Consider the following 13,949-nt stretch of genomic DNA (forward strand, 5'->3'; position numbering starts at 1 on the left):
AAGCATAATCTCAAGGAGATTCATGACCCGACTGCCTCAGATCCTCACTGTTTGAAAGTGTGAGTATCACCTGCATGGGAAACAGTAGGGATTTTTGTTAAGATGCAGGTTCCAAGTTCCACTCCCGGCCCAATGATTGAGAAATTTTCAAATAAAAAACAGGTACTCTTTTATTATAAGTGAGACCCAATTATTCCATGGGTCATACTAAAATAAAATAAAATAAAATAAAATAAAATAAAATAAAATAAAATAAAATAAAATACAATACAATACAATACAATACAATAATACCATCAGTGTTACCTACAACCAGATGGATGAATCTGAAAAGCATTGGGCTACGTGAAAGAAGCCAGACACAAAAAGCTACATATTGTATGATTCCACTTACACTGTGTTGTTTCTAGAGGTAAGCTTACAAAGACTGAAATCTGATCAGTGGTTGTCAGGGGTGGAGGGTAAGTGAGGGATTGACTAAAAGGGAGCACAGTGGAACTTTGGGGGGTGATGAAACTATTCTGTACCTTGAGTGTGGTAGTAGTTACATGATGTATATGTGTAAAAATTTATAGAACTGTATACCTAAAATGGGTGAATTTTATATGTAAATTACACTTCAATAAACCTGACTTTTAAAAAAATTCATTGTTCATCTGAATTTCACATATAACTGGTCTTCCTGTATTTTTATTTTCTAGATCTGGCAACCCTATCTTGTGTTGTGAAATTGACTCCTTTTTTTAAAATGAACCTTCAGTGATTCTTAGGCACACCATCCACAGATGTTTCATAACCAATGCTAGAGCTCTTTTGTAAACTTAATACTATACCTACTATCAGTCATTGGACAAGTGAGATTATATCACTTGTTTACTAGGGCCTGGGACAGCTCTGATCCCTGCCTACAGTGGATTTTTACAGTTACTGAAAACAACCATGTACTTTATACCATAGGCTGCCCAGTTTTGCAAGGTACAGTGGGTAGCAGGAAGAAATTTTGTTTTGATCATTCCAGCCTGGCAATTTCTGACAGCCCCGGTGCCTCTTTGTGGGCTAAAACCAGGAAACCTGGTTGAAAAATTGCTAATGAAGAAGGAATAAGACCGTGTTTTCCTTTCTGTTTCAGAAAGGGATCTGACTGCAGACTCATTAACCGCCGTTTTGTTAAGGGAACATTGCCACCTAGCAACAGAATCAAGACTCCAGACAAAGAACTGACTCTGGCTACACATTTTCAAGTGCACAGATTTGCAAGTTCAGGTTTTGATTACTTTCCACTTATCATTCAGGGTCTGTAAGCCTTCCATGGAATGCAGGGACAAAAAGTCATTTACCAGTAAAGCCCAAGTTTGTGAAAAGTAGAAAGGATCTCTAAAAAAGGAGAGTAATATAAATAAGAATGGATTATTCCCTTTAGTATGCACTGGTAAGTATGAGAATAAAACAAACAAAACTAAATAGACTTTGTTGAAAGAAACTTTTCTGCCAGGAGCTATGTGGATGAAATTCATATTTATTTTGCAATTCATAAAATGTCCAAGTCCCTGGCATATACAAAAGGATGAATAAAAATTACCAGACTAGAATCTCACATATAAAAACAGCATGGCTTGGAAGCATTAAGCTTTGGCTCCCACTGGAGATTCCAGGACCAATTAAGTGCTCCCCCAAAACCTAGCTAATCCTATAGCTTTCAAACTCAAAATTCACAGCAAAATTCACAAAGTCTCATGTCACGTGTGTTTCAAATAGAGAGGATAAATCTTTCCATCAGAAAACAGAGATTGACTAAAAAGGAGCACAGAGTGTTAGAATTTCCCAAGCATTTGATGTAGGCCTTCCCCCCACCCCACCCCCGCCTCTTTTTTATAAGGGTACTGAAGCTAGTGAAAAAAGGAAAACTCTTTTCAACTTGTCAATTTAATAATTACTCTAGGCTTAGTGCCACCAATCTTAATAAATATATCCTTGTGAGTTGTAGCAACAAAAACTGTATTGCTGTAAAAAATATTTACTGTCCCTTATTTGATCCTAAAGAATTGTGATTTCAAAGTAGTATAGTCTTACAGTTGGTTACTAACTATGGATATGTCTTACAAATTTGTACAACATCCAACAAGATTATCTTGCATAGAAAAAAACTTTAAACATTTCATCTTTCAATCAAAATAATCACTTTTTTCTTATTGAATACTTACAATGGGCCAGATATTGAGCTACAAGCTTATATAAAAGAGGTGGATATCATTATGCCCATTTTACAGATGAGGACACTAAAGCTTGAAGAGTTTAAAGTAATTTGGCTCAAATCACACAACCAGTTAGGTGTCAGAGCTACGCTTCCATGCCACTGATTATAACTCCAGAGAGTGGGACAGATGCCTCACTAGCAAAGTCAGTAATGAAAACTTTAAACACGTGGCTGCATTTTATTTAAGCCAGGCTGAAACAGATAATGTCTATCTACCTAGTCAACCTGCTTCACCTGTGTCCTGAGAGAAGGTTGTTGAACCCAAAATAAACCCACAGCCAGATCCCAAGGCCACATTCTCATTACAGAGTTTCATCTTAGCACAGAAGACTCAGATGCTTCGGGTAGGGCCGTGGACATTGGATGATGTTCCAGTAATCCACCTAAAACTTAATGGATTAACAACAACAACAACAAAAACTTAACGTATTAAAAGACCAACGACATCTATTTTGCTCATGAATCTGCAGTTTGGACACGGATCAGCACAGACAGTTCATCTCAGTAAGAGCTAGCACAGCTCAAAGCCTGGAATTAGAGTCATCTGAAGGCCTTTTCAGTTTACATGACTGGTGATTCTACAATTGGAATCTTAGCCAGGGCTGTTGGCCAGAACACCCAAATGTGGCCTCTTCTTGTGTCTGGGGCTTCCCTCACAAAATGGTAGTTGGGTTACAAAGGTGAGTACCCTTAGAGAGAAAAATCCAGAGAGAGGTTGGATTGCCTCTCATAACTTAAACTTGGAAATGACTTAACCTCACTCTTGTGGGTTGAACTGTGTCCCCTCAAAAGACATGTTTAAGTTCTAACCCCCCAGTACCTATGAATGTGTACCATTTTCTTTAAAAATTGGGTCTTACTCAAATTAAGATGGGGCCATATTGGATTAGGGTAAGCCTTCATCCAATGACTGGTGTCCTTAGAAAAAGAAGAAAATTTGGACATGGACACACACAAGGAAGAATGCCATGTGACAGTGGAAGCAGAGATTGGAATGATGCATCTGCAAACCAAGAATGCCAAGGTTTTCTGGCAATTACCAGAAGCTAGGAAAGGGACTTGGAACAGACTTTCCCTCAGAGCTCTCCAAAAGGAATGAATCTTGATGATGTCTTGATTTCAGAATTCTATGCTTGAGAACTGTTAAGAGGATACATTTCTGTTGTTTAATTCACCCAGATACTTTGCTGTGGGAGCCCTAAGAAAGGGATTCACTGGTGTCTGCTGCATTCTACTCACTGAGACAGCTAGGAAGGCCCACCCAGCTTTAAGGGAAAGGTGAAGAGACTCCAACTTTCGGTAGAGGCTAGCGTATGTGTATATGTTATGTATATACATATGTATGTTATACTATATACGTATGTACATATATTTGTGTATATATGTACATGTATGTATATATGCATGTGTGTATGTGTACACACACACACTCACACACACCTGAATATAAATATATGTATATTCTTAAAGGCAACAAGAGCAGAAAACATTTTCCATTTTCATTTATTCCCACATTTATTTATTCTTATTGTTTTTTAATATAATTTATTGTCAAGTTAGCTAAATACAGTGTATACAGTGTGCTCTTGGCTTTGGGAGTAGATTCCCATGATTCATCACTTAGTTACAACCCCCAGTGCTCATCCCAACAAGTGCCCTCCTCAATGCCCATCACCTGCTTTCCCCTCTCCCCTGACTTACCCCCATCAACCCTCAGTTTGTTCTCTGTATTTAAGAGTCTCTTATTATTTGCCTTCCCTCTCTGTTTGAAATTATTTTTCCCCCTCCTTTCCCCCATGGTCTTCTGCTAAGTTTCTCAAATTCCACATATGAGCAAAAACATATGATATCTGTCTTTCTCTGACTGACTTATTTCATTTAGCATATTACCCTCCAGTTCTATCCATGTTGCTGCAAATGACATGATTTCATTCTTTCTCAGTGCTAAGTGGTATTCCATTGTATATATAAACCATATCTTTTTTATCCATTCATCAGTTGATGGACATTTGGGCCCTTTCCATAATTTGGCTATTGTTGATAAAGAGAGCTGTGAATGGACTTCACTATATGGTTTGAAATAAAACGAGTGACAATCTAGGGCATTCATCCACATGCCCATGCTAATTTAAAGAACTTTGTGGTCCAAGAAGCTGGGCTCTTAGAATGTTGTGCGCTCTTCATTCCGAAGGGGCAGCCAATTCATGCATTTTGGCTGCCCTGACATAAGATGTGGGGTGTGAGATATGGTGATATATAACCCCAGGGAGCCCATTCCGTTTGTGTCTAATGTCAGTGACAACTGCTAAGGAACAACTCTTTGTGCTCTCAGTCCAAGTCTGAGCTGAAAACTGCTAAGGAACTCTTTGTGCTCTCAGTCCAACTCTGAACAAACTGAATGATGGCCTTTAGGTTATACCAGCTATGAGCCCTGGAAGAGGGCACAAAGAAGTTGAAAATGTTTCCTAGTGCAAGTGTCCTCATCTCCCTATCAATGAGCTTTAATACTTTTATGTTTTTCCACATGGTCAAGAGTTGGGGAAGGGGAGGGAGGGAAACAGAATTGCCGAAGCAGAGCAAGACTGAGACATTTCCCCACAAACATTTCCCGCTGTCCATTTGGGACTCTCTGATACTAGCCTTCTGGTATAGAAATCCTGTCTGATTGTTTTTATCAGAGATAAAAAGCATGTACAGAGATACTCAAAGAAACAGGATCCAGGAATTACTTTCTATGTAACAAAAGGCCAGTCTCTGAGAACTTTAAAACTATGAACTCTCCTTTGGTGAGAAGTTCTTGAGTCCCAAATACATGAAAGAGATCACTGGCATGGGAGACTCATGTCCTGAGTCTTTTAGTTCTGCCTTTTCCACCTAATGGGTCGCTGAAAATCTTAGAACTTCAAGTTGGAAAACTCAAACACAATGAAAGGTATGCAGTATTGTTAAAAAAATTATTAAAATAATGAAATAATTTCTCAGATTCTAGGCTGTACATGCTCTCTAAGACTGCCCCACTTGATAGGAGTTAAAGGTTGCTAGGGCAGGTGGAGAGCCTGGAGGAGCCAGGTGAGCCCTTCCGCCCCTGAATTTTCAACCCTTCTGGGAGTAAAAGACAATACTGGTACAAAGGGTGGCTCTGACGGCTTCTTTCATCACATATTCATGAAGAACCCCCATACCTCCTTTGCCTTTTTCTTTGTGGTCTTGCCCTCTTTGGAGTCTTTGAGAGCAGTTGTTCCACTCAGTCCTTGAAGAAGGCTGTGTCCCATATGACATAGATGAGGAAACAGTGCCTTCAGACACTCTGACTTAAGGCCGAATAGGGATCCAGGGTGATCCCAGCACCACTGAACCCTGAGCACAAGAGACAAGGCCCACATCAGCAAAGGGGCCCTGGAGAACACCTATTTTGGCAACTTCAAGTTCATAAAGACTCACAAGGTGGAAACCAACCCTGATGAGCTAACAGTTCACATCAAGGACAAGATCTAGTGAACTGTCATCCTACATGGCTGGAAAAAAAAATCACGTTCCCAAGAAAGGGCAATGCCTGCCATGACAACATCCATGCTTGAAGACATTTTCTTGTGCTCACATATAAAGCCGTTCACATCCCTGCTGGGATGGCACCCAAGTGCTGCACACTCACCTGATCAGGCACAAAGTCCTGTGGCCTGGATCAGGCTGGGGGTGGGTGGAGAAGAGGGCAGGAGAAGGCAGATGAGAGCCAGGGATAAGTAGGAAGGAGGAATTCCAATTCCATCCCACCCGCTTCTTCATACTTTCATGTTTTCATTCTTTCTGACTCAAACATCCATCAAGCTTACCCTCACCCTCTGTCTCATTTTCCCCCAAATTCCTTCATGGATGGCTGTACCATGAACACTCCGATCACAAATGAACAGGCGATGCCTTTGTCCTGCATGAAGTCACCAAGCCAGGCATGACGGAGAGATTGTGTGAGGAAGTCCTCATCTTTGAGAAGATACCCAGACAGCAGGGGACCTAGGTTGAGTTCAGATGGGTTTCCAGACAGCTCAACACTCTAGACACAACAGAACCTCCTTCTAGGCCTTGCCCCAGCTTTCCCAGCCACAGTCAGAGCAACATTCACACTACAGCATACACCCTCACCCAAGGCCCACTCTGTTCACTGGACAGTGGCTACATTTGCTAGAACACAGAAACAGGGACAAGTTTTCAACAAAATGTCCTTGTACCTGAGCCCCTTCAGTGCTGTTCTTGCATGGTTATCAAGGGTGGGCAGTCAGGTGAGCTGGACCCAGCCGGGAGGCAGTACTCATCATGTTCATGGCTTTGAAGCCAGTTTTTGTCTGGAACAGGAAAGTGACCTGAGTGTTACTTGTAGACACAAATATTTCTTGCCCAACCCTGGAATGTCCCCTTCCTCTCCCTGCTCTGCCAAGACTTTCCTCTGCCCTCATCCTCCGGCATCCTCCTGTTGAGGAAGGCAAGAGAGGCGACAAGAGGCTACCCCCTCATCTCACCTGGGCTACAGTTCCCAACTACAGACGACTGAGGTAACTACACATATTTCACCTACCTGTGTCATCACTAGATGCTGGGGACTCACAAGCAGGTCACTGACGAACCCCTTTACAGGGGGGCAGGGGTTGGGGAGGAGGTAAACGAGGCTCAGAGATGACTCCTTGACAGCCCTGCACCTACAGGGGCTGTGAGGCCTACAGCTTCCTTCAGGTATTACACGCGGAAATCTAGCACCATATTGTTCCTTTGCTTTGATTTCCTCAATCCTCTTGCTAGTTTTAACAGATCATCCACAATTAGGACACCCAAACCTTTCCTTTCCACGTAAGTTGAAACCTCTTTTGTGTGCCTGTCTTCTCCCACAAAATCAGCCATCCTCCAAAGAACTCACCCTTCCAAACACACCTTCTCTCCTCTCTCTTCAGTGTAAAATGATTCTTAGCAAATTCCCCCACACATGCCAACGTCTCTGGCTTTGGCATTTATGGCCTCATTGTGGCCCTAAAAAATCCAAAGGCTCCAGGACACCATATATCACATGTTCTTCACAGGTTAAACACAGCTAAGCTTTAGAAAGAAAATTTTCACATGAGGATAAAGGACTATAGGAATGGTCCATCACCTGTATTTCCCAAATATGTCAATATCCTGAAACAAAGAGAAAGGCTGGGGATTTTTAAACCTGGAGAAACCACAGAGACATTATATTTAAATACCTGTGTAATCTTTGCTGGATCCAGAACCTGAGGAAAAACAATGCTATAAAGGACATTACTAGAATGAATTGAAAGAAATGACATTAGTAGAAAGAATTGAAATATACATAGTAGATTAAATAAAATTTGTATTAATGTTAGATTTCCTAAAGTTGATAAGCTGATAAATCAGCCACTTGACCGACTGAGCCACCGAGGAGCCCCAAGTGTTCAATTCTTGATTTCTGCTCAGGTCACGATCTTGGGGTCATGGGATTGAGCCCCAAATTGGGCTCAGCACTGAGCGTGAAGCCCGAATCAGATTCTCTTTCTCTCTCTCTCTCTCTCTGCCCCCTCCCCATCTTGGGGAGGAAAAAAAAATTAGAAAAGGAAGGAAGGAAAGAAGGAAGGAGGGAAGGAAGGGAGGGAGGGAGAAGTCTATCTTGGAAACACATTCTGAAAGACTCAGGGAAAGGGACCATGACATATGCAACTTATTGTCAAATATTCAGGAAAGAGATTAATATAGGGACACAGTAATGGGATAACATTTTTTAAAATACAGAAATTCATGCACTTTTTTGTTTACTTTATTTCTTTTAACGCTTATTTGTTTTTGAGAGAGAGAGAAAGAGAGAGAGAGAGAGAGAGAGAGAGAGAGAGAGGGAGGGGCAGAGAGAGAGGGAGACACACAATCTGAAGCGGGCTCCAGGCTCTGAGCTGTCAGCACAGAGCCCCACGCAGGGCTTGAACTCACGAACCACGAGATCATGACCTGAGCTGAAGCTGGATGCTTAACCTACTGAGAGACCCAGGTGCCCCTCCAAATAAAATGTTTTAAAATACTGCCCACAAAGCACCAGATGACTCAGGCCTTAGAGATGCCAAATAAGAAATAAGTGGGAATGAAGGAGGCTATAAATAAGGGACTAGTTCCAGATCTGGGTAATTAGATGCACCCTCCCCCCCCTTCCTTAACTGAAGGGCTTCTACCCATCACTGAACAGCAAAATTGGTTTCCTTCTACCTCCTCCCCATCCTTGCACCCTGCCTCAAGCAGAGTGGACAGTTGGTAATTTATCACTGGAAAAGTGGAACTCAACAGGCTTTGAGCTCAGGGATCCAAGTAAAGCAGAGCATGCGGTGAGGTGCAGGGATTACCTGAAAGTGCCTTCAGAATGGGAGTTCCCCTCTTAGCACATACCTCAAGCACCCCATATTGCTTTAAAAACTCCAGCAACCAAGACAGTTACAGAAACCAAGACAGGAGATCAGTGGGCCTTACCCATGAAAATTTTAAATTCCAGAGAAAAGCCCTCCAGATACAGGTATCTGAGCGTCCAGTCCCAAAAAGAAGCTTTCTACCCAACTCCTCTGGAGTAAATTACACATTGGTGCACAGAGTCTCCATATACCTAAGGGCTTATTCTAAAGATGGGAAGAAATCCAAAGTTCACTGTACACTTGAGAAAAGCCTAAAACATGGAAGACACAGACTTGAAAATTGGAAAATTGTTCATAGGTAGGACAGAAGACAATCTTTAAAGAAATGTCCCAAAGAAGTGAACTAAAAGAAAGAGAAAAGATTAGAAGCTAGAGGCTTAGCCCAAAAAGACAAGAATCCAACTGAATAAGTCCTCCAGAAGACAGAGGGAGAAAAATTATTTTTTTAAAGTCTATTTATTTATTTTGAGAGAGAGAGAGAGAGAGAGAGAGAGATCGTGAGAGCAGGGAGGGGCAGTGAGAAAGAAGAGAGAGAATCCCAAGCAGGCTCCATGCTCGGCACAGAGACCGATACAGGGCTCAATCCCACAACTGGGAGATCATGACCCCAACCAATATCAAAAGCAGGATGCTTAACTGACTGAGCCTCCCAGGAACTCCAAGAAAAATTATTTTATAAACATATCATATGGTGTGGTCAGAAACCATATGAGCTTATCAACATAAAAAGGCCACTGAGTACTATGAACAAAAATGAAAGATCCACAATCAGGCAGTTCCACAGGAAATTTCAAAGAACCCAGCTGTAATAAAAAGAGAATTACTTACAGTATCGGAAGAAAAGCCACATAGGGAAATCAGAATTGCATGGGATTTCTCAGTAGCAGCTATGAAAGCCAGGTCATGAAGAATGCTGTCAAAATCCTAACAGAAAATTCTTTCCAAACCCGTATTCTCTACTTTGACAAATGATCATGAGAAAAAGAGAATGAAAACATTTTCAGAGGGGGGTGCTCAGTCTGTTAAGTGTCCGACTTTGGCTCAGGTCATGCTCTCATGGTTGTCTGAGCCCCACGTCAGGCTCTGTGCTGACAGCTCAGAGCCTGGAGCCTGCTTCGGATTCTGTATCTCCCTCTCTGCCCTCCCCCACTTGTGTTCTCTCTGAAAAATAAATAAATATTAAAAAAAAAAACATTTTCAGACATTTGAGGTCTCCAAAAATTGACCTCCCTTGCCCTTAGTGTTAGGAAACTCCTGGAGGATGTGTCACCACTAAAGTGAGAGAGAAAAACAAGAAAAAGGATAACTTAGCATACAGGAAATGGGGTTCTGGAATATGAGTGCATGGAATGGGAGCCCCTGGGGGGCAACTTTGCAGCAGATTCAGAAAACAAGTAGTCCATATTGAACAAGAGGATGGAGGGCTGTCTTCAGGGGAATAAAGGCAATGATTGCTTGATGGTCTTGAGCACATAGCAAATGGGCATGAAATTTAGGATACAAAGGAACTCTGATCAATTAAAAATAATATGTGTAAATTTAAAATATATTTCCTGCATAAAGAACAAAATATTTTCCTGGAAATTTAACACAATTATAGTATCCTACTGGATACGACAGTTAACAATATTTATCTGGTCACATGTAATCATGTAAAGAATACAATTTACTGAATATTATGTTTGCAATGTACAATGATGTGCCATGCGTCATAATGTATAATAATAATGTAAAAACTGAATACTGATTTAACCATATATTATAAAGTAACTGTATTATGAGGATATGGGAAAACAGGGCTGGTGGTGAAAGCAGTATTCTCAGTTTCCCTTGTAAGAGGACGATGTTGTAAGGTCTAAAACTGATGATTCAATAAAATAATGATTAAAAGCATACTATTTAAAAATATGGAGATTAACACTGCAAGAAATGACTGCAGGAATTTAAAGCCACTACCTTTGCAAAGCAGGACTTGAGATAGATGGAGGTGGGGGAGAAGGGACTTATATTTTTGGTTATAAGATTTCTAGCAAAATCTGACATTTCAAAGTGCATGAATTACTCTGATAATTAAAATTCATTTAAGAAACATCCAAGATAAAAACAAGCATTCTTCAGAGGTTTGTGAAACCTGAGAAAGACTTGGATTGTTGTGAAATAAGTAGACAAAAAAAAAAAAAAAATGTGCTCTGATTTCCATTTCCATGAATTTAACAAGAAGGTTTCTCCCATCACAAAATACCAAAATACCAAATCCTGGGTAAATCGGAGCAAATCTACTTTTATATGTCCTACTCAGCTCAAAAGAAAATAAAGATGGTCTCAAATAAATTTCTTAAGTGCTGAAACAAGAGTGGTGTGCCAACACAGAAGCCCTAGCTGCCCTAAAGTACGCCAAAACCAGAAACCAAGAGATGCGTGGGTTAACCGTCCACAGGACTGAGCAGGGCCTGGGCCTTGGAGAGCCAGGGCTACCTTCATGAGCAGCCAGCCAGAGTCCCACACTCAGAACCCCCTACTTTGTTTTTTTTGTTTGTTTGTTTTTTTTAATTTTTTTTTCAACGTTTATTTATTTTTGGGACAGAGAGAGACAGAGTATGAACGGGGGAGGGGCAGAGAGAGAGGGAGACACAGAATTGGAAACAGGCTCCAGGCTCTGAGCCATCAGGCCAGAGCCTGACGCGGGGCTCGAACTCACGGACCGCGAGATCGTGACCTGGCTGAAGTCGGACGCTTAACCGACTGCGCCACCCAGGCGCCCCCCCCCCCCACCTTGGTTTAATATTCTATTGTCATCTTTCTTGAAATTCTTAATTTTATTTCTCAGCTTGTGTTTTCTAAGTGAAGTTTATGGGTCAGTGGAACAGGCATGTAAGAGTAGCCCGTGCAATCGCATGCCCATTGTTCTTGCTGCCCCGTTCATGCACAGCAGTCACAATGCCCCATGTGCACAGCACTCAGGTGGGTCTGCAGTGGTGGCAGCTGAGCAAGAGCCGGTATCCAGTACCCGAACATCTGAGTACGCAGAGGTGCTGACGGCCCCTAGAGGCTGTGCTTCACACGCTCACCAAAGTCCTTCGGACACAGGGAAGGCAATAGGGTTCTAAGAAACGTGAACGACCAAGGAACCTATCTATCCTAGCCTTCCTTATTCAGTTACTTCCCTGTATTAGTCAAGTGCTTAGTGGCAATGATAACACAGAAGGAAAGATAGGGCAGCCCATAGTTCTTTCTCCTTTTGGCTCTTTTCATACAACGATGAGCTGAAGGTAGGAATCAGGGGAGAAAATGTACCTGTCAAAAAGCGAAATTAAAACTGTTGACTTAGTGGGGCCCCTGGGTGGCTCAGTTGGTTAAGCGTCCGACTCTTGATTTTGGCTCAGGTCATGACATCACGGTTCATTGGATTGAGATCGAGCCCCGAGTTGGGCTCTGCACTGATAGCATGGAGCCTGCTTGGGAGTCTCTCTCTCTCTCACACGCTCTCTCTCTCTCTCAAAATAAATAAACTTAAAGCAACTGCTCAGTTACGTTTGTGCAGCGCTTCCACAGCATAGGTAAGAAAGAACTACATATGCATATATCGTCTATGAAGGCTAAATTGCATAATTTGATAATTTTGCATTTAAATGAAAAGCTCTTACATTTGCACTTAAAACTCACCTTGTACAGTATAAAAGTGAACGATAAAATTCATGCTAATCGTGCAAAATTTTAATTTTTCTTCACTTGGAACAACGGTCAAAAGCAAATAAAAAATACCCTGACAAGTTGAAAGACAGAGACTTTGAGGGAAAAAAAAGGAAAAGGTTTTATATTTGAGTACTGTTAACACCACTTTTCTCTTGCTTTTCAAACAAAGGACTCTCCATTCTCACTTTGCCCTGGGCCCTGTAAGTTATGGAGCTGTGCCTGGACATTTTTCCTGATTAACTTAAAGCTATGCTGTGTGAAAAGTTTGAGGTGAGAAGGTCATCTGCCTCATCCTCTAATAGGCACCAATGTTTTTATTGTTTTTAATTAACAAGTGACTTAGACTGGGTCCCCAGAAGCAGACTCTGAGAGGGAAGCTGTTCTCAGACAATCTGGGGGAGCTGGAACTGGAAGGAGGCCAGAAGGAAAGTGCAATTTCAAGGAAAGTCCCCTGAAGTCAATGAAGTCACTTAAGGGTGAATCACAGGGGAGCTGTATAGAATCAAAATGCATGCCTTTGAGTTGCTCAAGCAAGGCTAGACTGTGGGAGTCTGTACACTGCATCTGTCAGTTACTTAAAAGCTGGGTGGGGACAGGAACAGGAACCACCAGACACGTCTGGCTCCCCAGGCCACAAGCAAAGCTGTCTCTGGTAGCCTGAAGTCACCCTAGTAACAAGGAGACACAGGTGCTGACCGCTGCAGGGCCAAGCACCCTAGGTGCCAGAAAGCATAAAACATAAATACATTCTAATAAAACTACCTGAAGCATCAGAAATGTAGCAAACAAAAAGTGCTCCTCCAGAGAAGGGTAACCCTGATATCAATTCGATTTGATGTGTGTTCTTCCAGGTCATTTTCTGTGCTCTCACGGTCCACAAATATTTACAAGTGCCCACTGTGTGTCCACTAGAGGCTGCAGATATGTAAGATGGACTTGGTCTCTGCTCTCACACATCTTTTTTTAATGTTTATTTAGAGAGAGCACACGTGTGCAAGTGGGAAGGGGCAGAGAGAGAGGTGGAGAGAGAATCCCAAGCAGGTTCTGCATTGTCAGCACGGGAGGCCAGCTCGGGGCTCTAACTCATGAACCGGTAAAAGCATGACCTGAGCTGAAATCAACAGTCCGTTGCTTAACCGACTGAGCCACCAGGAGCCCCTGCTCTCACCAAGAGAGGATCACTGTTTTAGGATGAAGACATGTAGGAAAAGGTAGAGCAATCTACCTAAAGTTACACCTAAGATTATTCTGTCTGGGTGAGGATGAGCAGAGATCTGGAGTCAGGCCAAACTGAGCACAAAGGCCATAGTAATGTGAGGAAATTGAACAGATGTTGCAATTAGAAACTATTATGAATCTTTGGAGGAAGTTTAAGTCATATACCTTTGGAGGAACTTTAAGGTGTATATTGTATGATTTCCAGTTATTAGTTTGCCATGCAATCCTCTGATGCATAATAATAATACAGATGAGGAAAATAAAGACCAAGGTTGCAAACCCAGAAACCTGGATTTGAACTTTAGTCTGACTCCTCATTCTTTAGCTTTTCCAAACACAATGCTGCCTGCACT

The sequence above is a fragment of the Lynx canadensis genome, chromosome D4, assembly GCF_007474595.2.
Source record: "Lynx canadensis isolate LIC74 chromosome D4, mLynCan4.pri.v2, whole genome shotgun sequence".
Lineage (NCBI taxonomy): Eukaryota > Metazoa > Chordata > Mammalia > Carnivora > Felidae > Lynx > Lynx canadensis.